General features: G+C 44.8%; 1 protein-coding gene across 12 annotated transcripts in view; it reads left to right on the forward strand.

Annotated features, from left to right (window-relative positions):
- Positions 1-27195, forward strand: part of Tenm4 (teneurin transmembrane protein 4) — an 805909-nt gene that overhangs the window by 20985 nt on the left and 757729 nt on the right. For 10 of the 12 annotated variants that reach the window (XM_070034904.1, XM_070034908.1, XM_070034909.1 and 7 more), the window contains exon 1: positions 12179-12294. The exons of 1 other annotated variant lie outside the window; for it this stretch is intronic. The gene's annotated coding sequence lies outside the window, so the exon portion shown is untranslated. Of the gene's footprint in view, positions 1-12178; positions 12295-13889; positions 13952-27195 lie in introns of those variants that run through there. One more of the 12 variants, XM_070034905.1, reaches the window with a different exon arrangement.

Consider the following 27195-nt stretch of genomic DNA (forward strand, 5'->3'; position numbering starts at 1 on the left):
TTTTTACCTTTCATATATTTGTGTTCTGTATGAAAAATAAACAAAGAGAAAGACATGGTTTCCTAGAAATGGAAGATTAAAACACAAGAAAGAGAAATTCAGTAAATTCCCAGGAATATGATGGAGGCAGATGCCAGGACTCTGCAGCAGGCCTCAAATACCAGTAGTCCATACTGGCTGTCAGGGGTGGGAGAGTCTCTGGCCCTTGAGCCACAGGCAGCCCACAAAGTCATTTGGTACTTGACAAGACTGACACATATACATCTCCAGTACTTCCTGTTGTCTGACCTTGGCTGTCTGCCTGTATTGATAAGTTTGTATGGCCTGAAAATTATGTTTTCAATATTCAAATAGCCTTTGGCAGAGGCAAGTTTCCCTACCCATGGAACTTGAGATGAAGGGAAATGAAACTTTATAAGAAGGAAAGGAAAATAAACATAGAAAGGAAAGAAAGGAAGCTAACAGATTACTTGGTAAATTGGAATAGACTGAAAGATTTATAATTTGGTAGTTTGGGGGATAAAGTAAGATTAGCACCTAAAATAATCAGCAACTATTTAAAAACAAAGTGCCAATGATTGACTCAACACATAATTTAATGCAGAGAAATATGTTGTAATACTTTACATGGCTTAGATGAGAATATGCTTATGCAACCACAATGGAATCATTAAGCCAGGCACTGATGGCTCACACCTGCAATTCTAGCAACTTAGGGGGCTGAGATCTGGGGATCATAGTTTGGAGCTAGCCTGAGCAGAAGAGTCTATGAGACTCTTAATGACCAATTAACCACCCAAAAGCCATAAGTAGAGCTGTGGCTCATGTGGTAAAGCACAGTGCCCAGGCCCTGAGTTCAAGCCTAGTACACCCACATGCATGCACACGTGTGAGCCCACGTGTGCACACATGCATGCACGCACATACACACGCACACACACACATAGAACTAAACTGGTTGGAGCCTCACTAATGAGCTTCAAGTTAACAGAAAACAGAAGGCATAAAAGAACATGTTAAACCCCACCAGAAGGGTACAATCATTAATTGAATTGTAAGCAGCTCTCAAATGATAAACAAGTAACAAACACACAGAAAACTTGTAGATCAAAAGCAACTTAAGCAATTTATCAGCCAAGGCAGGCTACAGAGTTTATTAGGGGGTAATAACACAAATGAACTGGGAAAAAAATGATTCATGAAACGAGACAATTTCAACAATATCTGGACACTTGATGATATTGAGAATTTACTGTTGTTTTTAAATTTTAAATAAATTCTGTTTCTCTGTGATTATTTTAAAGTCCATATGTTATAGTGATAGCTTCTAGTGAAAGAATTATGGGAAAAATGAAATAGTACCTGATATTTCCTTCAAAATAACATAGGAGAAGATGAGTGGGGACAAATTGAAAAATGTTGGCAATGAATCAGGAACTGGAGGCTCCCACTTATAAGGCTAGCTACTCAAGATGCTGAGATTTGAGGAACCTGGTTTGAAGCTAGCCTAGGCAGAGAGATTTATCTTCAATGAACCACCATACGGCTGAAAGTGGAGATGTGGGATAACACTAGCTATTATACCACTGAAATTAGACAATGTGCAATCTATTCGCCCAGTTATTACATCTGTTTGGAATTTTCTGTAATACATTAAAAATGTCACAAAATCATTTATTGTGAATCCTTTCCAAATTCATTAAACATTCTTCTTATAGCATGATCTATAATGGCTGTATAATATATCATACTATTGTTTACTAGAATCCATTTCATCAAATACTAGTTGGTTGATATTTACATTGTTCCCAATTTGCCTCTGCTGCTACTAACACTCTTAAATCCCTTTCATGTCAATCTTAGGATTTTATGATTATATCCTTTTTATTTAAGTAGTTGTATAAAGGGGTAACCATTCAGTTTAAGAGTACAATGCATCTTGAACGATCTTTCTCCTTTTGATTATTTTATTATACTCCAGCAATTATCAGTTTATAGATGTACCATATGAAAGAAGCCTATTCATAAATATTAAATTTTCTGTGTGTGTGTGTGTGTGTGTGTGTGTGTGTGTGTGTGTGTGTGTGTGTGTGTCTGTGTCTGTGTCTGTGTCTGTCTGTCTATCTGTCTGTGTCTGTGTATGCAGGGATTGGGGCTTGAACTCAAGACCTGGCAGTTTTGCTTGGCCAAGATTTTTGTCTTGGTTTTGCTGTTCAAGACTGGAGCTCTACAATTTGAGCCACACTTCCAACTCCAGTTTTGGTTTTTTTGTTTTTTTTTTTTTATTTTTTTGGCTAGTTAACTGGAGACAAGAATCTTTTGAATACTTCTACCTAGACTGGCTTCAAACCATGATCTCAGCCTCCTGAGTAGCTAGGATTTCAGGCATGAGCCAAAAGCACCTACTTAAATTCTCTTTAAAATGTTGTATCAATATATTCCAATATAGTCAATATACAGAGAGTAACTGTTTTCTGGGTATTTATTTGATAAACAAAATAAAATAAAATTTCAGAACCATTGTATCTTACATTTCTTGGGGTTATTAGTGTATTCAATATATATACTATACTGCTAGCTTTGTACTTGTGGTAAATTAGCATCTTGTGTCCTTTTCTAATGTGATATTATTTTAATCTTATTATATATGAATGGTACCAACATACTTTTTCAAATGAGTTTCACATACACCATCAATATTTTGTTGGTAGCATCTTTTGTTTGTGTGTGTGTGGTGCCAGTCCTGGGGTTTGAACTCAGGGCCTGGACACTGTTTCTAAGCTTTTGTGATCAAGATTAGAGCAACAACACAATTTCTGGCCTTTTGGGTAGACTTTCCTTCCCAGTCTGGCTTGGAATCAAGATCCTCATATCTTGAGTAGCTGGATTACAGGTGTGATCCCCCAGCACCTCGGTTTTTGTCTTGATTTTAAGTATATAAATATTTCTGATTTTTACATAGTCAAATATGTTGACATTTTCCTTTATTTCTTGCTGGTCATTTTTAAGGTTTATCTTCACCTCAAAAATGAAAATCATGTAGTTTGTCACCTGTGACATCTAGGGTTTTCAGCTTTGTTTTTTACATTGTGTAAATACATACATCTTTTTTGAGGGGAGGTCTTTATTGGGTTTGAACTCAGGAGTTTGAACTCGGGGTCTTGCATTTGTTAGGCAGGAGTTCTATCATTTGCATCATACCTCCAGCTCTTTGGTATTTTAGTTATTTTTCAGATAAAGCCTCATGTTTTTGCCCCTATAATCCTCCAGCCCATGCCTCCCTTCACAGCTGGGATTATACCCATCTGAATTTTTGGTTGAGATGAGGGTTTTGTTAACTCTTTCATTGAGCTAGTCTCAAATGGTGATATTCCAAATCTCTGCCTCCCACATAGCTACAATTATAGGCATGAGCTACTGTACCCAGCCTCATTGTGAAAAATTTTAAGATATAAAGAACAAGACTTTCACTGCTCTCTGCTTCCCAATTACTTCAGCACATAACTTGAAATGTTCTACTTTTCCAAGCTGATCTGAAAACTTTACCTACCTTCTTCTGGGATGCTTTTAAGAGTCAACAGATTTCAGAATGATATACTTATTTAATATTTATAAACAGGCACTATGCAATTTATTTTTTATCATTTGTTGGAGATTTATTTAAGTGCATAGTAAAATCCTTGTGATTCCCATGGTTAAATTTGTATAGTGTCATATGACATATCTATATAATGAAATAGTATGCAGCTATAAAAATGAATGTGTATTATATATGCATATAAATATACATATATGTCCATGTAATATATGTACATATATACATATGTATATACACATATATAAGGGTTAAACATGGATATTTGTAAGATGTTTGTCTGCTACACAGTTGACATTGCAAGGCTTTGATAATCTTGTGGAAGTTCTTGTAGCTTTTCATTGGATATTTGTTTCATTCTTGATTGTCTCCACTGTGGCACTCTGGACCATTGAATATATCAGTCTCATACAGGTTGCACCCTTGTAACACTAGGAGATAGAACTAGCATAGCTTTACAGAGGGCTGGCACCTGCTATACCCAGTATGGAAAACACAAAGGCAAATTCGCGTGAGTGGCAAGTAACTCTGTTGGAAAAAAATGCTGAGAGGGGCTAGGACAGCAAATGGCAGAAGATAGGCCTTGCTGAGATGCAGCCCATTTGCAGTGTCATGGGGCATGGGGCAGGTGGGAAAGAGGTCAGGAGAGCTCCTTTCTAGGAGAGGCTGGCCACCATCCTGGAAAGAAAACGGCCTGTAGCCACAGCAGCTGCTCTGGCACTTCTGCCTTGGGAAAGTATGGCTGACCGCCTGTGACAGGATGCTTCTACCACAGGATTTTACCAACTTCTCACCTTTGACCACAGCAGATGCTGCTGCTTTTCTGATCAGTGTTTTCATGCTCTCTGGGAGCAGATGTCAGTGGAAGGACATAATCTGACATCGGAACCATTACATGCTCCTCTGAGTCTTAGCCCCACTGCCCAAACCTCATGCCCTCTGGGGCAGGTAGTATAATGCTGGCATAGAAATGGAGTGTATGAATGCAAAATACCCAGCTTTCACATGCATGTGTATGCAGACATGCTCATGGGCCCTTTATGGCTTAGGAATAGTGGGAGCAGACATTCATTCATTCATTCATTCATTCACTTCACAATGCTTCAGAGATGCATTCATAGATGTCAGGAATATTTACTGAACACCGACTTTGTGCCCAACACTGTGTTATAAGGGCTGGGATCATCTTGGTGACCAGTTGATCACTCTATTCATGGATTTTTTTTTTGGTCAGTCATGGGGCTTGAACTTGGGGCCTGGGCACTGCCCCTGAGCTCTTCAGCTCAAGGAGAGCTCTCTACCACTTGAGCCAAGTGACACTTCCGGTTTTCTGGTGGTTACTTGGAGATAAGAGTCTCAAAGACTTTCCTGCCCCGGCTGGCTTTGAACTATGATCCTCAGATCTCAGTCTCTTGAGTAGCTAGGATTACAGGCGTGAGCCACCAGGCAGTTGGCTCATGTAAATTTTATATTGGAGTGAGGAAGATGTTTCTAACAGATAAAACAAGGAAGCTAGGTGCAAGTGGCTAACACTAGCAATCCTAGCTACTCAGGAAACTGAGATAAATGAAAGCCTGAGCAGAAAATTCTGAGTCGCTAAAATAAGCTAGAGGTATGACTCAAGTGGTAGAGCCCCAGCCAAGCAAGCAAACCAAATCAGCACAATGTTCTGAATTCAAACTCCTGTACCACCAAAACATTAAAAATTAATGTAAAAAAAAACCCTGCAGGCAGAAACACATAACTGCAGCTTATGAAACATGCAGTGAAGGAAATAAACAGGATAAAATCATGAAATAAATCATAAAATTTGCTGCAGTAAACAGGAAGCTCACTCTACTATTAAGATTATTCATTCCATCTAAACATCTGTCCATCTATGCATCTATCCTTTTGTCCATCCATCCATCTATATATCCATCAATCCATCCATCTATATAAACACTCATCCATCTATCTGATACAATATGGTGGTTTAGGAGTAATCCAAGCTGAGATCTAGCTTTGGCATTTATTGGGTGACTCTCAATAATTTTTAATTGTAAAAATACTGTACAGAGGGATAACAATTACATGGGTAAGGTAATGAGTACATTTCTTATCAAACATTGTTGCCTCCTCCTTTGTTTTCCCTTCCCATCCCTTCCTGTCTCCCACCCCCACACCTCCCCCCCAAAGTTGTAAAGTTCATTTTTCGACATAATGACTTAAATTTAATCATACTTACAGTTTAAATGAGATGATACCTTATGCTCAGATTGTAGCCCAGTGCTTACCAATACTAAGTATCTTTGTTGTTATCACTTATATTTTCCAATATTTAATAAGAACCTGTAAGTTCAAGGTACTCTGCTGGCCTTTTAGGGGAGAGAAATAGGGGGAGTACAAGATCCAACCATTTCTCTTACAGGGAGAATATTAATGAAGTAATCAAAGCAGAGGTGTTTCCCTTATTTGCTAGCAGACAATTCAAAAGTCATTGTTTGCCTTCCAAATTGCAGCTTCTAATTCCCAAGAGACACAAAGACAAGTCACAAGGCAGACAAAAATCTCAGAGCCAGACAGCTCAGTTAGACTGAGTCAGTCTGCCATAGACTGAGTAATCATTTTACCTCTGGCTTGTTAAATTCAGGGTTGTACTGGGAACGGCAAAGGGCCTGGAAATTCTGGGATTTCTGGGGAGTCAAGTTCTGTTTCAGGTCCTGGTTCTGCTGAGCCAGCAGCACACTGGCCTTGGTTTCCTCAGCCTCTCTCCTTAGTTATCCTAAGGATTTTGCCTATAATGCAGACACCATGTGTATTATGGAAGGCCAGGACTCACAGCAGGCTCTCCTGGAATGTCTCCTGTTCTTCCCTGCATGCTGGCCCTGATCGGCCTGTTTGACCTTACTGGCTCCCCCTTGTTCATGCACCAAAGTCCTAGATGAAAGCCAGAGTACAGGGACGATTGAATGAACCAACAGATGTTGTAGGCCCTATGAAAAGGTGAAAGGGCTTTGCTGGAACCCCCATTATGACGACTTAGGTTGAGGAACCTAGACACGTGGTAAACAGCTTTCCAAAGTCTGAGAATATCCTCTGGCACTAATTGCAACCGTCTGATGGCATTTATCTGTGGGTGTCTAAATCCTGTGCAACTAGCTTTTATATTTGCTGTGAGATCAGACAGCAGACGGGAAGCATTGTCTCTTGCCCCTCTGTGGTTCCTTGCTAGAAATACTTAGACTTCTCAAACCAATTCTATCCTATCTAACCACTGAACTCCGTGCAGAAAGTCGTTTTTGCAAATGAGTATGATTCCTAATTAAAACTTGCCCTTTAAAGACTCACATTTGCTTGGCCCCACTCGGTGTTTTCTTTTCCTTGTAACATAAAACAGAATCAATAAAGGCAACACAAACATCGCTTATGTATACAGTTTCAACTCTAATCGTGGAAATGGGCAAGATTGCCCTCTCCCCTCTCCAGCCCAGCTGATAATGTCCTCTGATTTGTGAAATGCCTTGGTATTTTGCTCTGGAAGATAAAGCTTGGAGGTAGTCACTCTTGAAAGGGGGTGGGAAGAGCTCTTGTAAAATGCCAAAGTAGAAGGGAATATATATATATATATATATATATATATATATATATATATATATATATATATGTCTCACAAGGCCAGGGCATATATATTATGTATATATATTTTAACATAGGACAGGCAACCACTGTTCAAATTTGATGTGTTTTGTTTTTCAGATTTTTCTTCTAAGAGGATTTTAACATAAAATTATCCATTTTAAATTATGTCCATGAATTTTACATAAAAATACTGACATTTTTCTGTGGCATTAAAAACTAGGCAAAAACATAATTTTGAATGGCTGTATAATATTCCATCAAGAGCTACTCCCCAGTTTATGTCTGTTTAGTCTTTTAGGTCATTTCATTTTCTTGTTTTAAATTGGATTCCTACGCAGACTGTCCAAGCTGACTTATTTATTATTTTAATTTTGTTCTTTTATTTTTATTGTTTTAAAAAATTCTTCAAATAGTCATACCAGCAGATCAAGCTGTTTCAAGGTTGTACCCATTACTATAAATAATGTAACATCACCAATTCCAGATTCTGGGTGATCCATGGAGCTGATCTGTGGAGGATCTCGGGTTGAATTTTACAGCTGTTTCTTGTGACCCAGAGCACAGAGGCACAGTTCTCTCTTAAGTTCACTTACATATGGAAACAGTACTTTATTGTCCTTCCCATCCTCCTGAATTCTCTGCATATTACAACGAATAGAGCCATCCTCCCTCAAGATACCCAGCTTGGGTGTATTTGGGGCTTCTCTTGCCTACCCCAATCCAGTTAGCCTCCCAAATCTATCCGTTGTACATCCTCAAGCTTTCTCAAATATCTCCTTTTCCTCTGTCTTCATGGCCACTGCCTTAGTTTACCTAATGACTGACTTGTTCCTAACTCTGGTTTTCTGAAGCAACCCCCATTCACCATTCACTCCTTACTCCTCCCTCCCTTCCTCCATCTTCAGCCCTCCCTGCCTTCCCTCCTTCCTGCTATCCCACCTTGGGGCTTGAACTCAGGGTCACATACTCTCACTGGGCTTTTTCATTCAAGGCTGGTTCTCTACCACTTGAGCCACACCTCCACTTCCAGCTTTTTGTTAATTAACTGGAAATAAGAGTCTGCCCAGACTGACTTGAATCACGATCCTCAGATCTCAGCTTCCTGAGTAGTTATGATTACATACTTCTCAAGATCACATACCTCCTCTGCTGTGAGTTTCCAGTTGCTCCCTCCTCCACCCCATCCCTGACCATTGAGCTTTCTGGATGCTTGATGTAACTGCATTTAGAGCTTCTCCCAGGCCCAGCTCTGCTGCTGTGACTGCCTCATGCTTTTGACCATGTGATGTACTGTTCTCTTCCTTGCACAGTTTAGCTAACTTCCTTGCTTTCAGGAAGAACACACCTCCTCCAGGAAATTGTTCCTAACCCCCAGGCATCTAGTTGCACAGGTCTCTGTGTTTATACTGTGTCTATTTCTTAGACAAATACTGTACACATGTCTCTCCTTCAGGACAAGGTTTGTGCATTTTTTGTTTTTCTTGAATTTCTTGAAATACTACAACTGCATCTTTCGGAATGATGAGAAAGACTCCTATATAACTACCTAAACTAGGAAATTTACATGGACACCTACTGTTGTATAATATACAGACTTAATATTTGGCAACCCAGGATTACATACTGTATTTATTGTCATAGAAACTCAATTATTTATTTAATCTGAAAATCATCTTTCATGACTTTGATTTTTTTGGGGTGGGGCAGGGTGTTGTGGCTACTGCTTGCTTATTGAGCAGGCATTCTACCACTTGCCATTCCTCCATCCCTTATTCTATTTATTTTTGGAATTAAGTACTTTGGTTTTGCCCAGGATTGGCCTTAGACTGTGATCTTCACCATGCCTGATTTCTCTGTTGAGATGAGATGAATTCTCACTAACTTTTTGCCCAGGCTAGCCTGTAACTACAATGAGTTACTCTGCCTCCTGAGTAGCTGGGATTATAAACATATAAATCACCTGGCCCTTGACTTTGATTCTCTCTCTCTCTCTCTCTCTCTCTCCAACTCTCTCTCTCTCTCTAACACACTCTCTCTCTCTCTCTCTCTCTCTCTCTCTCTCTCTCTCTCTCTCTCTCTCTCTCTCTCTCTCTCTCTCTCTCTCTCTATGTTGGTCTTAGGGCTTAAACTCGGGTGCTGCCCTTGAGCTTTTTTCCCTTTCTTTTCTTTCTTTCTTTTTCTTTTTTCTTTTTTTTGCTCAAAGCTAGCACTCTACCATTTTGAGCTACAGCGCCACTTCCAGTTTACTGGTAGTTAATCGGAGTTAAGAGTCTCATGGACTTTTCTGCCTGGACTGGTTTCAAACTGTGATCCTTAGATCTCAGCCACATGAGTGTGAGCCACCAGCACCCTGCTGACTTCAATATTCTTAGGTGGCATTCATAGAATGGCTCTCATTTTAAATTTTTCTGATGTATCTTGATTAAAATCATGTTATTCATTTCTGGAAGAGATGCCACAAAAATGACATGTCCTTCCCCTTTTCAGCATATTAGGGAGCAAAAGATGTCTGTCACATTTCATGTGATGCTGACTTTAGCCTTTAACAAAAACTGTGTGTGTGTGTGTGTGTCTTATCTTTGAATATTTGTGGAGTTACTATTGAACAAACCAGTTTATAAATATATCTTTATTGATCAGTAATACCCGTTCATCATTTAGTCTTTTGTTTAAGGTAGAGTTGGTGAGATTTTTCTACTCTGAAACTCTTAGAAATGATTAGGGTCTGGTGGGAAGAAACCTTGAGACTATATAAACATCTTGTTTTTCACATTATATATTACCTTTTACTTTCAAGACTCAGGTCTCAGTTTTCTCATCTGTGAAAGTGAGTTTCAAGGTTTCCACTCTCAAGAAGCCCATCATATTTTTTATAAGCTTTTTTTTTCCCACTGAGACAATGGTGCATCTCATGGTGCAGGTGTCTCTTTTTCTCTTTTTCTCATGATATATTTGTCTAGGGCACTGTAAATTCAGAAGGCAGAGTCATTAGCCTCACTCCTAAGTGTCTAGATCCATCACACACCTGCCACCTACTCAGTGGTCAGATAGTACCTGTTGATGGACTGAAGTTATCAACGATGTTGATAAATGCTATCCAAAGGCAGAGACATGACATTTTAGTATCAGAGGGTTTGTCACAAGTCAGTGCCCACTGACTTTAAAGATTTTAAGATATGGCAAAGATTTTAAACATACTTCAGAATAAGTGAAAAGAAATTTCCTACCTATTTCTGTTTTTCTACAGGCCTCAGTAAGGAGTTACCAAAGGAGTAGGCAGTAGCCCAAGCTGGTAATCCTTGATGGCTCTGTAACCAGCCAGCCAATTTCCAGAACACATGGCAGAGTTATCAAAACAGCCTGCCTGTCCCTTCATGTTTGTGCAAAATTAAGCATTGTCCTATTTCCTTCCAAAAATACATTATAGAGACATAGAGTAGCCAAAATGCATGCAGGTAGTTTCAAAACAGGCAGGTAAGATGAAACTATCACTGATTAATACAGTATCTCCTATATGCCCAGTGCTTGCACTTTTAATTCTCAGCATATTCCGGAGTTAAGATAATCCATTCTATAGATGGCAAAACTGAGGGTGGATGAGGGCAAATGGTTTGCGCCTGAGTCCTACAGCTAGCCTGCACCAGGCTTTGGGTGAAAATTTCGTTTTCTCTCCAAAGCTTTGTAAAGTTCCAATGTGCCAAGCTGTTTCTCCCATCTTACAAAAACGCCCTTCCTTTTGTAATGTGCAGCGATCACTATCCAGACTCGGAGAGGCAGAAATCTCTTGGTCCACCTTAATGCTATCACTCCCGTCCCCCATGATTGTCAGGGCTCAGCTGTTACCGTGGTTTGGAGGAAGTTGTCCAAAGGGGAACAGAAGGAGGGTTTAAATTTGGACGCCTAGCTTAACTGAGGATTGAACTCAGGTGCTTTAGCTGTTAATTACATCTGGCTATCCCAGGGACTTATATCAGGGGGTGCAGAACAATACTCCGAGGAGAGAGCTCCCCCTCCCCCACCCCCCAGCCCAGGGATGTGGATTGAGAGAGGAGGCCAGGCCACACTACAGAGGAAACCAAGGAGAAAGCCAAAGGGGGAACGAAAGGGAACAAAAGACAGGCAGGAAGTAGAGAAAAGTAGGGACCAAGGAGGAGAAAGTTTTAGAAAGCCGGAAGATGAAAAGAGACGATCCACAAAGATACTGAATTGAGAGAGCTTGGAGACAGAGAGAAACAGAGGGGGGGGAGGGGGAGAGAGAGGGGGGAGGGGAAACGGAGAGAAGGAGAGAAGGCCAGGAGGAGAGAGGGGGGGGGATTAAAAGAGAAGAGAGATGGAGAGAAGGGGAGGCCACGGACAGGGAAGACATTGCAGACAACCGAGAGACTTGGGTGGGTGAGCGAGCAAGCGAGCGAGCGAAAGCGCGGCGTGGCCCGGGGAGAGACGCAGCAGCCTCACCTGCGTGGCGCCCCCCCGCGCCGTGGTGCGGCGCTGCCTCCCGCGCCCGTGCGCCCGGGCTTGCGGGCCTCGTAGGATTGGCTCCCGCCTCCCATTCATGTAACCTGCGTGTGCGCGTGAGTGCGTGTGTGGCTCGCTCGCCCTCTCCGTGTGTAAGAGAGCGAGGGTGGGGGACGGGAGGCAGGCGGGCGAGCAGGCAGGGAGGGGAAGAGGAGGGAAGCTATTAAACACACACCCTCACACACTCGCGCGCACACACACACACGCAGGCACACACCCTCCCCCCCCCCCCCAGCCTCGGGATTGCAGCTGCTTCATGTGGGGCAGCAGTGCTGGCAGGGACGCCGGCCGGGAGCGGCCGGGAGCGGGAGCGGGAGCCGGGCGTGCGCGCGCGGCTGGAGGCTCGCTGGGGCTGCGCTCCCCGCGGGAGCTATTGTTGGTCTCGCTGGAGCGGAGCGCAGCGCCCGGGACCTGCTCCTTCCCGGACGCCCCGTTCGGGCTCCCGAAGAAGAGCCGCGCCGCCGACAGCCACAACCGAAGAAGCCACCGGAGCGGTGCCTGAGCTTCCCTGGCCGCCCTCCTCCCCGCTTCCCCGGCGGTGGTAGCCTGCAGCCAGCCACACGGTAAGACGGCGGGATCTGCTCTACCGAGAAGCGCCTTGGGGACCGCGGCGCCGGCGCCGCGCGAGCTCCCGTCGCCCCTTGGCGCTCGCGGGTCCGGGGGAGCTCACGCGGCTGCCGAGGGCTCCTCTGGGCCGCCCTGGGAAAGGGATGGAAAGGAAGAAGGAGATCGGGGTGTGGGTGGCCCGCAAGGGGGGCCAGCCAACCAAGCCTTGGAGCACCCAGCCGCCGCCGCAGCCCCAGGAGCCCGCCGTGGACTGGAGCCTGGAAGCGAGTGCTGGGGCGTGGGGGGGGGGGAGCGGAGAGGTGGGCGCCGCCGGCCCGGGACTCGGGACGCCGTGTCGGGGGGAGAGACGGCGTGCCCTAGGTTCATCTGCCGCGCCCGGCTCCCCATTCCCCGCCACGGCCCAGTCGCCGTCCGCAAACCCCTTCTGCAGACCCGCCCGCCCCAGACTCGCGGCGGGCTCTGGAGAAGCCCACGAGGCGGCGCCGGGCGCCCGCCGCAGCAGCCGGTGCCCTGCGGGGTGAGCGTCGGGCTGCGGCGGCCCCGTGCGCGCTTCTGCGGTGGGAGCCCAGAACCTGGGGACGCGACCCCCAACTCCGCGCCCTCTGCAGCACTCCCCCACCCGACTCCCGCTCCCCCTCGCCTTCCACCGGGCCGCGGTTTTCACCTTCGCCCAAGAGCGATCTGAGGCTGCAGCCTCCGGCTGGTCGAAACCCCGGGGGTTCCCAGGATGTGTGTGTGTGTGTGTGTGTGTGTGTGTGTGTGTGTGTGTGTGTGTGTGTGTGTATGTGTGTGTGTGCGCGCACCCCCAGCTTCAGGGAATGTGCTCTGGGTTGAGATGTGATCACTGGGTTCCTTAGTCATTTTCCTCGCGATTCAAAAATGCAGTCCACATTCGGAGGGGGTGCAGTGTGTGTGTGTGTGTGTGATGTGTGTGCACGTAACCGAGGAATATGCACAACTACTTTGGGGGAAGGGTGTGTAGGGGTTCGTAGATGCTGAGTCCTTCTCGGTGAGTCCGTAGGGTGGGTTTCGTGGGCCGCTGCCTGCCTCTTCTCTGCCTTGCCCCCCCCCCCACGCCCAGACGAGGTTGGAAAGTACTGGAAATTCAACTGCGTGGGCTCTAACTTTGGAAACTGGCTCCCCTTTCAGGGCGAGACGTCCAGGCGATTTCTGCACCCAGATCCTTGAGAACGAGTGTATAACTGCTCAGTTAGGTGCGAACCCCTTAGGAGAACCGCACCAAATCCTCGACCCGGGTCCCAGTCTCTGCCACCCCACCCTCCCCCTTCCAATCCTGGCGAGGAGGTTTGGAGAGATGCAGTTAACCCTCAGCTACCAACGCAGCCAAAGGGGCGCAAGGAGACAGCCACGGCTTGGCCGTAATCTGCACGCACACTTGGTGTAGGACTAGCCCTGGAGATCGCCCTGACTGCCTGGTAGAAGGTGCCGGTTTGGGGGTAGGGAGGGTACATTTGGCGATCCCGAGCGCTGGTGCTCAAGTGCTGAGCTGTGCGGCCACGCGCCGGGGAGAGAGCTGCGGGGCGAACGGCCTCGCGGGCAATTATATAAGCTACCTCGCTCATTACCAGACCTGTGATTCGAGCACCCGGATCTTGAAAGAGGAGCGGTGAAACTTTTCCTGCTTTGGGGAGTGTGAGTACCCCCCTCCCCCTTCTCCACTTCGGGAGTGGCGAGTTGGGGGCCACCTTTTCTTTTTTAACCACAGCTCCCCACTCGGATGGGACGTTGGGTGCTCTGCCTAACCCCCCTCCCCACCAATTTTTTTTTTTTTAAAGCAAATGAACTGAAGACTCAAGCCAAGAGACTGGATGGGTGTGGGTCCAGGTTTGATTTAGAAAAGGAGCAGCCCCTCAGAACGCTGGTTTCTTTGGAGTCCTCGGCGCCCTGAACCTCTCCTTTTGGGGGGTGGGAGGGGGAGGGTAGAAGCTGTTGGAAGGCCTTCCTTCCAGGGAACAGCGTTTACGGAAAATTCTCCCGCTTGGTTTTCCCTGGAGCTCCCCTTCCGTCTTTCCCACTCAGCTCCCTTTCACGTATTTGAAAACCTTGCCACCCCCTTTCCAGCCCCCGGGTTGCAAGGTCCGTTTGGAAATCCAGGCTTTCCGGTGGTCATCCAGGCCTGGATTGGCGGGGAGGGCACGGGCTGTGGTGATGGTGTCCTCCGAAGTGGAGTGCTGGCCTCTGCGGGGGAGCGGTCACCATCCTGTGCTTGCCGGGGCTTCCTGGGCTAGCCTGGCGTCCAGGGGCAACGGGTGCCAGGGATGGCTTCGATCCTGTGGCCTCCGTCCTCCGAGGCCCGCAGTTAGCTTCCATCGCGTTTATTTCCCGGATCTGGCTGCCTGGCTTCGCCGCTGCAGGCTGTCACCGGTGGATCAGCTTGGATAGGGAAAGCTCTGTAGTAGAGTGTTTTGTTGTTGTTGTTGTTTAAATCTTGTTTTTCGCCTGTAGAGGGATAACACCCCCCCCCTACTCCCCAGGCTAAGGCAGAGCTCTGCCGAAGGCACAAGTCTGGGGCTCGGTGGTCCTGAACTTCCTCTCTGCGCCCCCCCCTTCCCTGAGTCAGAGGATGGGAGTGGGCATGGGTGGGGAGTGGTTGTTTTGTGTGTGTGTGTGTTTGTTTGGGGTGTTGTTTTTTTCCCCCGTTCTTCCTTGCCCCATTGCACCGTGTTAAAACCCTGCATCCCTTTCCCCCCCGGAAACCTCGCGTCTGTCTGAGTGTGCTCGGCGAGGTAAAAATCCATCCTCCCTCGCTCGCGCAGACCTGTGGGGCCCTTCGGCTTTCCTGCCGCTGCCATGATCCGAACGCCGCGATTGCGAAGCCGGGGCTCGGCAGGGAAAAAAAATCCCCAGGTGCCAGCCGGCCGCGCCTTGACCTTGCTGAAGGCGGCTTTAACCAGGGCTAGCAGCGGGGCTAGGGGGCCGGGACCTGGTGCTCTGGGAAGGGAGAGGACGCCCCGGAGGTGACTGGATGTCATCCCTGGACAGGGCGGGAATAGAGTTACCCCCATCCCCCACCCCCGATGGAGGGGATGGGGGGGGACATGGGTTCGGCGACAACCTGTTTCCCGTGCCCTGGGCCCGCACCCGCAGCTCCCAGCCTCAGCCCCAGCGCTGGCCCCACGTGGCCTGCTTCCTCGCCAGACTTGTAGTCTAAGCGGAGGGAGGTCTGGTGTGGGCTGCGCTCGGTCTGCTGGGTCCCGGGGTCCCCTGCCTTGGGCTGCCGACTAGGCGGGGCCTGGGCACAAAATCTGAGCTGAGATCCGCGGTGTTACAACCCAGTTGCAGCCCCCGACGCAGCAGGGTTGAGGTTTCTTCGATCCCCTCCTTCTCCGCGATGCCCCTGCGCGCTCAGGGCTCCCTGCCGCTTGCCTTTCCTCCGGAGCTCTTCTTGCCAAAGTTAGGAGGGGTGTTTTTACAGGTGATAGCAGAGGAAGCAAGTTTCTCTCTCTCTCTCTCTCTCTCTCTCTCTCTCTCTCTCTCTCTCTCTCTCTCTCTCTCTCTCTCTCTCTCTCTCTCTCTCTCTCTCTCTCTCTCTCTCTCTCTCCTTCCCTCCCTCCCTTCCTCCCCCACCCCGTCTCCCCCTCCCTCCTCTCTCTCTGTTGGAGAGGAGTGGGGATGCTTGTGGCAAGATGAGAAAGCGTGCAAAAGGGAGTCCCCCTTTTCTAGGCGCTACAAAGGAACAATGAGAAGCAATCTGTTTTGTCTGGTGAGCACGGGGATATGCATGAAGCCCTTCCTTCCAGTCTGAGCCGACTACATGAATGCCTGGCTATTTGCTCTAAGTCCTGCCCTCCTACAGTAGGTCCTCCTGAATGTTTGCAGGGGTTGAATGTCCCTGGGCTCTTCAGGAAGGGTGTAAAGATATGGGTGTTCTCGTGGCTTCAGAGAGCTAATTCGGAGAAGCATTTATTCCCAGACTGTATCTTTAAAGGAGGCAGAGGCAGAGTGGCCTGGAAATCTCCTTCTAGGGACAGGGAAGGTGTCCTAGACTGAGAGACTTCTTTTTTTTTTATCTGGGATTCTTTTGTGGCCCCTGTCGGGTTCTGGACCTGTCGTCTCTGAGAAAGGAGGTAAAATGAAGCCATTAAGCCAATAAACCATCTTTAATGGGTTGTGGATGGTGAAGGGCCAGCCCTTGCCTCAGGGGGTCAGAACCCAGCTCAGCCTGAAGAGGAACCTCAGGGGACAGTTTGGCTGTCAATGGAAAGATCTGCAATGTGAGGTAGTGAGCTTCGCAGTGCACAGATATCCAAGCACGAGGGCGGGTACTGTATAGTGGACTGTTTTAGTTTCCCAGCACTCTCCTCCAATAGAAGCTGATTCTATTTGGTATCATGTCCTGCATCTTTGGTTGTTTTGGGGGAGTAAGTTGATGGGATGTGACTTTATCCCCTTAATTTATTGGATCGGAATCATGGTAACATGGCCTTAGGCAAATGATTTTTGGAGGCTCAGATGTCTCCCCTGTAAAATAGGACACTCGTGTATAGTTTGCTTCAATGTAAACACTAATTCCTATAAAACCCTCTGGCCACTGTTGGCAAGTCACAGATGATGGTTCCCTTCCCACTTTCATGCCTTTCCTATCCTGTACATTTGTTGGGTGAGGTTGGACAGGGAAATCAACAGCCCCAAAGAGCCAGCAACATTGCATCCAAAGTCTATTTAAAACCAGCTTCAAATGCTTGAAACAAAAATATCTTCTCTTTTCTTAGAAAAGTCATATCCAGTTTTGTTAAAATTTGTGCTTCATCAGGTCCCTTTTTCTGACAGAATTACATCTTTGTGCAGATTGGCATGTTATATAACCTTATATTTCCAGATCAAACATTACAACTACAAGAAAGAAGGTGATCAGGAATTTAAGCTAAAGATTGTTGGGTGACATAAGCAAAGGCCCTAATTTAAGATGCCAATTCTCACTGTTTAACTATCATGGAGGCTGAAGGAAAATGAGATTTGATAAGCATACAGTGGTACAAATTCTTACCCACGTACTCAATCCTTGTCCTGTAGTAACAAACAGCTCCTTTGCCTAAGACCTAAGCCTTTAGTTGTTCCAAGTCCCAATACATTCTCCCACATCCATAAATCTAAAATGTGAAACAAAAGAACAATGGGATTTAAATCACCTCCTTGCAGATTTGATTCCGAGAGCCTAGCTGGGTAAATGAACGTCAATTTTAGATCTAAGGGGCCAATTTTTACCTGCCTTCTTACATGCTCTATCAGCCTGGCTTATTGTGACTGAAAGCTGAATCACTCCATCTTTGCTTTGCACTGGCAGACAGCTGTGGGAGCCACTTTAAAAAGAACATGCCCCAGATTCCCCTGAGCCAAGAAAACATGGGACCCTGAACTTACAATTCTCCATATGGAAAGTGCTTATTCAAACAATGCAAATATACACACATGTAATTTTTACTTACTGATGAAATGTGTGCAAACCTACCCTTGTTATCACTTTACCTCTCTGACAACACTTTTAATGATTGCATAGAACCCTGATGTTTTCATATGCCATAATTTATTCAACCAGAACATGCTTATCATATATATATATACATATATATATTCTTGTTTAATTTTTAGATTTTTAAATGTGTGTGTGTGTGTGTGTGTGTGTCTGTTGTCTTGAACTCAGAACTTCTGAGGCACTCTACCACTTGAGCCACACCTCCAATCTAGCTTAAAACATTTTTAATTGGAGATGGAGTCCCCAGGACTTTACTGGCCTGACTAGCTTCGAACCTTGGTCCTCAGATCTCAGCCTAGGGTAGCTAGAATTACAGACTTGGGTCCCTGGCATCTGGCCATTTTTAGATTTTGATTATAACAAAACTGCAGTAATCATTCCTGTACTTTCCCTGCTGTTTTAGCATTTCCTTAAGTCAAATTCCTAGAAAGCAGGATTACAGAGTCAAAAGCACATATTGCCCATCAAAGCTGTGTCACACAGAAAAAAAACAGTAAGGTAAACCATGTTGTCTAATTTTTTGAAGTGAAATCTGGCTCTGGCCCCTGCTGGGGTGGTAGAGGAAGGTAGGGGTGACAAGGAAATCTCAAGCAGGGAATTTATATAACTTTGAGCTGTTATGCTGAACTGATAAGGCAAATTCTTTTTCCGAGAACATTTTTCTTCCCTGACTGCCTTGGAATCATCACTCTTTGTGGTGCTTGAGCCAGCCATGGAGCTGAAATATGTAAATATGTTCCTCAGCCCTGTAAGCTGGGGCTTGCTCTATGATCAATGACAAACAGTTCCTCAGAGAAGCAAGGGAGTTCTCCCACATTTGCTAAGGGGATGGACTCCTTTTTGAGCACCCCCACCTTTTTCTTTTAGTTCAGTGGCGATTAAGCTGGGCTAGAAGACCTCACAAAGGAAATGGGTGACTTGACCCTCCAGCAAACTTAGTTCCACACGCTGTATGGTATTTCACTGGAAAAATCAACCCTGTTGTTTCTTCTTCACCCCAGGACACAGCCTGGTACTGGTGGCTGATCCTTATAATCCTAGCTACTCAGGAAACTGAGATTTTTAGAATGGGGGTTCAAAGCCAACCCCCCACAGGCAAAGTCCTTCCAAAAAGCTGGAAGTGGAGCTAGCTATGGCTCAAGTGGTAGAGAGCTTCAACCCTGAGCGAGGGGGATTGAGGAGTGGAGAGGTGGGGTGGGAAATCAAGAGACAGAGCCCATGGGACTGAGTTCAAGACCCAACACTGACACAAAACGAAACAGAAGGCGAAAGTATAGTTGGGCATCTTATCCCTTCCTTGCAAGATCCGCTTCAATCAGAGGGTATATTTGTCAGTGTGTCTCCTTCCCGTGTTAGGTTCCAATGACCCAGAAAAGATTTGCTCTCTGCCATTAAAGGAATCAGCATCTAAGAAAGAGTTCCAAAGGGCTGGTAGAAGAAGTATGCCTCCTTCCCCCCCCCCCCCCCATTTCCAAGGTGTCCTCATGCTCAGCAAGAGACCTCAGGCATTCCTTTAGATCTGGTGAAGAGGTCTCTGTGAATGAATGGCCTGTCAGGGTAGAGGGAGCCTGCTCTGCTGGTCACCAAGTCTGACTTCAGAGGAGGTTTAGATGCTGTCTTTGATACTTACACTACTGGAGTTTCACCGCGGAAGATGAGGGAATGTTACTGTCCTTTTGTCATGTTATGGACATCAAATCAGGCTTTTCTTTCATTGGGAACACAGTGGAAATGAGACCTAGTGAAGCAAGTTCTTCCAGAGCCCCTGCTTCCTTTCCCTCCTGTATCCCCATGTTGTCTCTTCAAGATGGGACCTCTGTACCACAAAGGGTTATTAGGTGCCTCAGAAATTAAGTTTCAAGAAATGAGTTGTTGTGGTTCTTCCTCCTCCTCCCCCCACCCCCACACATACTGAAAAAGTTCATTTTCTTGGTGTGAGATGACTGTGAATGTCTTGAATCTTTTGAAAGTCAAATAGAAGGGTTACAGCTTTGGTTAAACCTTGCTGATTCTTGGAGTCCGTTTCCCTTTCTGTGAAACTGAGTTGGAAACAGAGTAGATTTGCTATTTTGTAAATTAGTGTGTCTCCCCTAGTTTAGCATGGATATCCCTTGCTGAAATTTTTGTTTAGAGACAGATTCTGAGCCCATGGTTCTGTGGGGAAGACAGGAGAAGGCAAAATTCTAGTCAGGTAGATGCCATTGTCTTTATTTAGAGAATGTTTCAAAGCTGCCCTCTGCTCTGACATTATTTCAGAGAAGTTATTCTCTGAATTAGGGCTCCTGAACATCACAGGAGCTATAGCTGCATTAGAAAGAGATGCCCTCCATTCTTTATTCTTGGCACTTGAGACTTGGCATTTTTATTTCCACAGACAGAATTGGGAAGGTGTAGTTAGGCCCCTTGTCCTGTGGTTGTGGAGTTGTGGAAGACTGGGACAAGAGTCCCTCAAACAATACTGAAGGCCCCCTTTTGTGTGTCAGATAGCCCTGTCTGCCTGATAAGACACTTACAGTTGTAGATGAAGAAATAAACCCAGACTGAGTGAGGCTATATGCCTAGGACTCACATTTGATCCTAGGACTCTCTGACTCCCAAACTCTAATTTCTCATAGAATGACAAATTTGTAACTTTCTATAATGTCTTGTAATTAAAACTGTTTCTCTTTAAAAGGGTTTATCTCCTCCCCTCCCTGCCCCCCAAGTTTGTGAGTTACTAGACATTTAAAAATTTGCATCATTATCATGCAAGCAATTAAAGTGCTTAAGAGCTTAAAAGCAATTTGTTCAAGTTGGTTAAATACCCACCCTCCCCAATCTTGTTTGCATTATTAATTTACTTATCAAACTGTGCCATCAAAACCATTTTGAAGGTAACTTTCAGCATTTTCTGATTGGTAGAGCTTTTCCAATGGGAAAGGGTTTGTTTTGATAGGTTGCTTTAGTGAAAGGATCCAGTTCAGCATGAGTCAGAGAAACCATTATTTTACTAAATAAACCCAGCCCTTCTTTGGCCTCTGGATAAGAACTGGTTGTTTAAACGTTTTATTAAGGTACAATTATTCTGAGAACCAGTCAGTAATGTAGCTCTTTGCAAACATTAATTAGCTGAACCCTGCATCACCCTACATGACAGATAAATAGCATTAACCCTCCATTTAAGAGAACAAATAGAAACTAGAGAGGAAGAGGCCAGCCCTTGCCCTGATCAAAGTATGGTAGAGTCAGGAATTAGGAGGCTAAAGGATTCTTCACTCAATAGTATTTATTTGTGAGGTGCTTTCTATTTTAAAGAACTTTGCTATGCAACACAGTCATTGGTCACACTTTGAAATACAATTAACAAATACACACAATGAAATACAATTAACAGTTAATTTCCTCTATTGTGCTAGCCACATGTTCTAGATTGTTAGTGGTGGCTACCATATTGGATATTTCACTTATAGAACCTTTCTAGCATTGCAGATAGTTCTCAATATACAGCACTGGTCTAGAAGATTGGGATTATTGAAGTCTAACACACAGATCATTGTCCTCGTGTAACTCTAATGTAGAATTTCTCCAAAGAATGGCTGCCACATGAGAAACATGGAGTAACCCAAACTGTGGCAAAACACTTTAGGAGTAGCAGTTAGAAGCCCAGCTCCAGGAGTCAAATGGCTTAAGTTGAAATCCTGGGTATGCCAGTAGGCCTTGTATGACTAGAGGTAGGTTTTTTAAACACTGTGTGCCGCTTTGCAGATTTATGCTACTCTTTGCCATTTTTTCTCATTAGCCAAGATTATTTTTAAGACAACACTGGATCCTGAAGAGGGTGCTGGGAGACAGGTACTCTCTTTTGCTGCTGGTGGAAATGCAAATTAATAAACCCTTTTAGGAAAGCACTTTGGCAGTAACTGTCAGTAGTCTTAGAAACACTTCTTCTCTTTGGTCCAGTATTCCAATTCTAGGAATCTAGCCAAAGGAAATAATCAGAGATGGGCAGGGAAGTTTTAAGAATAAAAGTGTTCACTGCAGTGTTATTTTATTGGTGAGGAAAAGAAGGTAAGCAGTTGGTTTTGATAAGAAAAGCATGGCAGACAGTAGGATATTATACACAGAATAAATATTGTTTTTGAAAACATGATTTGTGACATTAAAAATATTCTCATAATACTAAATACCCTATGATTAGGTCTGACATTATATATATTTAAACTAAATATTTATTAAAGCAAGACTAAAAAGAAATAGTCTTAAGAGCAACCTATTAATACAAATTTGACTTATGGTTTTGTTTTTTAACAGATGCTGTGTTTTACTTTGTGTCAGCTTGTGTGTGTGTGTTGTGTGTGTATGTGTGTGTGAATGTATCTGTATCTGTGTGTGTCCTATTTCTAGGTGATCATTACTGTGGTGACAGTTTTTTTCACTTGCAACTATCTCAACTACTTTTGAATCTGTCTTTTCTAGCAGGTTTGGAATTTCTGGCTTATGTATTCTGGTGTTTCTCTGTCTTTAAGACCAGAACAATCTTCTTAATGTTCAATCATAATTCCTCTTTATGGCCATGTAAGTCTGTTTTCTACAGGTAGTCTGAGGTGATTCTGATCAGGGTGGATAAGGTTTGGAAAACATGGGGTGAGGAGAACAGCATCAGCTCTGGAGTCTGGGCTAAGGGAAAATATTGGGGTCAGACTCAGCATTACTTTCTTGCCTTGAGGCCTTGAACAACCTCTTCTGTACCTCCATGTCCTCCTCTATAAGTAACTGGAGAAGTAATAGGATCTGTCTCACACCGTATGATGGCAAAGATTCAGTGTTCACTCTCATAGAACATCTGGCACATACAGGTAAATAAAGATGCAAATGACTTGACACCTGGCATACATACCATCTCCTCTAATGCCCACAAGGGCTCTGGAGACTGCATCCTTGCTGTTCAATGAAGGCATGGAAGCATCATTTGGTCCTTGATGTGGCCCCCAGCTGCAAGGGCTTGTGAATGGCCAAGCAGGGACCATGACTGATCTGGCTCACTCTGGACTTACATTGTCCCCAAAAATCTCTATGTTACTTAGGCAATTGTATTTATTGGTTTCTGATTTCCTTTGGCTATACTTCAATGTAATGCTGTTTGAAACCCTCATATTTCCCAGTCTGCTGTCCCTCCTTCTCAAGATAAATAAGCAGACATACCTTATTTGCAGACTGACTGATTAAAAAGAAAAAAAAACTGGCCACCAGTGATTCAGTTCTGTACTCCTAGTTACTTAGGACGCTGAGATCTGAGGATCAAGGTTCCAAGCCCATTTGGAAGGAAAGTCCATGAGACCATCATCTCCAATTAAAGCAAAATGCTGAAGATAGAGCTGTGTTTTAAGTGATAGACCATCATCCTTGAGCAAAAAAGCTAGAGGACAGCACCCAGGCCCAGAGTTCAAGTCCTAGTATTGTCACATGTGCGTGCGTGCATACATGCATGTTGCATGCATATGCATGCACGCGCACGCACGCGCACACACACACACACACACACACACACACACACACACACACACACACACACACAAAACATCAAGCCTAACAAAAAAGTAGTCTTGAACTAAAAAATGACAGTGGATGTGAGGGTCACATTCAGGAAGAATATATCCAGGAGTCTGTGATTCTGTGGTCCAGTGTACACATTACGTCTAGAAGAATGTAGCAAGCTACTTAATGCCACTATACCTTTCCTGATCCATAGATGCGGATACTAATGAGAATTTGGCAGGGTTACATGGTAGGATTTTCATGGGAGAAGTTTGTGTCACTTCAGCAAGTCCTAGTTATTCTTGAGTCAACACTGTTATTTCCAGACCCCTAAAAGTAATTTATTGCCTGAGAATGTAGCTCAGTGGTGGAGTACTTGCTTTAGCGTGTATGAGACCTTGAGTTTGATCTCTAGCACTAGCACTGCAATCAATCAACCAATCAACAATAGATAAACAATCAACAAACAAACTTAAAATAGTGATTTATGGAGGTGCAGCTAAATTTTGAGTATTTTTTTCTCTCTAACTGACGACGGTTTCATGTACTACAGTGCAAAGTGCTTTTGAGGGCTGTGCAAATCAGTAGGAAAATACCAGCATAGTGAAGGCTGAAATCTCTGCTTTGGCACCTGGTAACTGCATATAAGTTAGATTCTCTGGGCTTACATCATTTAGTCATAAAATGGAAAATGGGAGACATTTGTGCAGTACTTTCTTAGTGCTTATTGTTCAGTAGCCCTTGTACAGGTGGTGGTTCTTAGTGATGCCATTTTATTTTTTCTGTTATTGCCTTAGTTCTCTGACCTTGTTCTAGAGCTATCAGTGTTGAGTGGTTGGTATTGGTGAGATCAAGAAATGGTAGATGGGTAGGAAATCTGAAGGACTCTGTTTCTGGGCTGGGTGGGAATGATTCTGGGAGGATCCAGGTAGCCCTGCCCTCTGACAATGGGGTGTCATGGCAGTGAGAAACCAGAGATCTCTGGATTGAGGTTGGCAGATGTAAGTGCCAATGCTAGCTGTCTCTTTGCCACCCTACACCAACATAGTCCTCTAAGATTGTCTACATGTTTCTCGGAGCTATTACTGAATACTAGCTTTAGTTCTTGAGAAGAGTCTGATGGAGAATCTCTATCTTGGCTCTGTATTGAGATTACCTGGGATGCTTTTCCCAAAGACCATCCCTCCTGCCCTATCCCACCTCACCCCACTCCTCACCTTAGTGAGTGTCCTACCACTCCATTCATTACTACCACTTCATTACTCAGGAAAGCCAACCACGTGACTCCAAGGGACAGCCAGACTGGTTGAGAAATGTGCCCTGGGTACAGCTCTATTAAATGTTAGTTCCTTCCCCTTTTTGGAGACTCATAAAGGGATTCCCATATTGGGTAATTTATGTATGAGGTGAGTGACCTAATTTACTTGAGCCAAGGGACTACAGATATGGTAATCAAGGCTTCTTTCCCTGCCTTCCTTCTTCCCCCTTCTGGTAAACTGGGGCATCTCCATCAGGCAGGAAAATCAGCCTTCTAACTCAGTCTGTTCTCAGTACCCTCCAATACAGCTGCATTTTGAGAGCTGGAAAAGGCCTGGCCTTGGCAGGAGCTGTCAGGGTGGGGTAGTCCTCTGGCCTACTTTTGCTCCTTTTATGTTCAATCTGGGCCCTGTCCCATTAACCATTCCTGGAGTCAGCTTAGCCTCAGGATCCCCCAGAAGAGAAAATGCTTCATCTCCTTACTCAGTATCCATCAAATGCTTGTCCCTTTCCAGGGTGGGTACCAGAGACTGACATCGCCCAAGGGCCTGGAAGCTCTGATCTTCTGGGTGGTTTTAGATGATTTGACATCTTTTAGCTAACCTCTCCTTCCTTTGAGTTGTGTTTGTTTTTTTCTTAAGATCATCTCAAATCTGCCTCAGACAGAGAAACTGGATTATATTATAGCATTTTAAAGCTGGATTCAGCGGCAAGCATCTATCATCCTTGCTACTCAGAGGAAGACAGAGGCAGGAAGATGGCTTGAACCCAGGAGTTCAAGGTTAGCCTGAGCAATATAGTAAGATCTGCCTCAAAGCAAACAAATATCTTCACATAATTAGTTACTGCCTGGGGACTTGTAAAAATGCAGGCTCTGGTCCAGTGGGTGGGAGGGTGGGCCTAGGATTCTGTGTTTCCACTAAAACTCCTGGGAGGAGCAGATGTGTCTGATTAAAGCCCTCCCTTCCTTACTTTGCTTAGAAAAACTCTTAAGACCTTGTTCTTCTCTTCTGATACTTTTCTCTCCTCCTCATCTCCCCAAGCCCACGTAGCAGACGAAGACTGCCGTAGAGCAAGTGGAATCTGTCAGCTGTGTACATCTGGCTGTCAGTATGGTTGGGGCATCGGTGGTGTCCGCTGTAGTGTGACAGGATGTAAATAGTGGCCATTATCATCATGTCATGGAATAATTCCAGTTCCAGCTATTGCATTATACTCTCCAGTCTGCTTTTATATTTTTAAAATGCAGTATGCCTTGTGACATATTGTGGAATAGATTATAATCTTTACTACCAAGGCAAGTATTGCTTTGGAAATTTTAGAATATTTTGGGTAGAGGATGTATGTAGCTCAGTGGTAGAGCACTTGCTTAGCATGCAAGAAGCCCTGTGTTTGATTCCCCAGCTTACTATGTTTGTATTTCATGTATCTTTTTTTTCTGACTATGGCAATAATTCATGTAAACAGCAGAAAATTTAGAAAACCTAAGATAAGCCAGGTAATAAGTAAAAACAGGCCATAATCCTGCTATACAAAAATAATTCCTTTCAACATATTGGTTTTATTTCCAGTATTGTTTCTTAATCCTCTTCCCTTCCCACTTCCTCCCACCACCATTGAAAGCAAATTGTACATATTGTTCTGTAACTTTACTATGTTATGATCATTTCCTCATGCCATTAAATTGTGTCTCCAACCTGATATTCAATAGCTATTTTATTAGTATTTTATCACATGGATGTACCATTATCTTGCCATCAATTTCCTACTGTTGATTGCAGTTTTCTGCCACTGTAAATAACGTGGAGAGTCCCATTTTCATATGCTTATCTATTTGCTCCCTTTACCTCCCCTTTCTTTTCTTTCTGGTGGTTCTGGGATTTGAACTCAGGACCCTTCACTTACAAGCAGACACTCTTAGAAGTCATACCTCCAGCCCTTTTCAGTGCCAGTTGTCTTCAAGATAGGATCTTTCTCTCTGTCCAAATGCTCTCCTGAGCTGTGACTTACCTATATTAGGCTTCCCATTGTAGGGAATGCCACTGTATCCCACTTTTGGTTGGGAAGGGTTTTTGTTTTTGTTTTTTGGGTCCAGTTGTGGGGCCTGAACTCTGGGCCTGGGCGCTGTCCCTCAACTCTTCAGCTCAAGGCAAGTGCTCTACCACTTGAGCTACAGCGCCACTTCCGGCTTTTTTCTTTTTGCTTATGTGGTGCTGAGGAATCGAACCCAGGGCCTCAGGCATGTAAGGCAAGCACTCTACCACTGAGCCACCTTGGGAAGGGGTTTTGTGGCTGAGATCTGAGGTCCAGATTTGAAGCCAGCCCAGGCAGGAAAGTCTTATCTCCAATTAATCAGCAAAAAGACTAAAATGGAGCTGTGGCCCAAGTGATAAGAGTGCCAGCCTTGAGCATAAAAGCTAAGAGACAGGGGCCAAGCCCCAGCTCTGGCACATAAACAAAAACAACTCAAGACTTCACTGCCTGCCTGATATTCCTTCCCATCCATGATTTGTGGGAACATAGGCCCACTCTTGCCTCAAGGCTGTTCCCTCTGCCTGGGGTACTTTTCCTGTGGCTGTCTACAGGGGCAAGAGCTCACCTCCTAGTCCCTGCTTCAATATCAGCCTCTCAG

Source organism: Dipodomys merriami, unplaced genomic scaffold (assembly GCF_024711535.1).
Source record: "Dipodomys merriami isolate MVZ:Mamm:240054 unplaced genomic scaffold, mDipMer1.0.p SCAF_25, whole genome shotgun sequence".
NCBI classification, from domain to species: Eukaryota; Metazoa; Chordata; class Mammalia; order Rodentia; family Heteromyidae; genus Dipodomys; species Dipodomys merriami.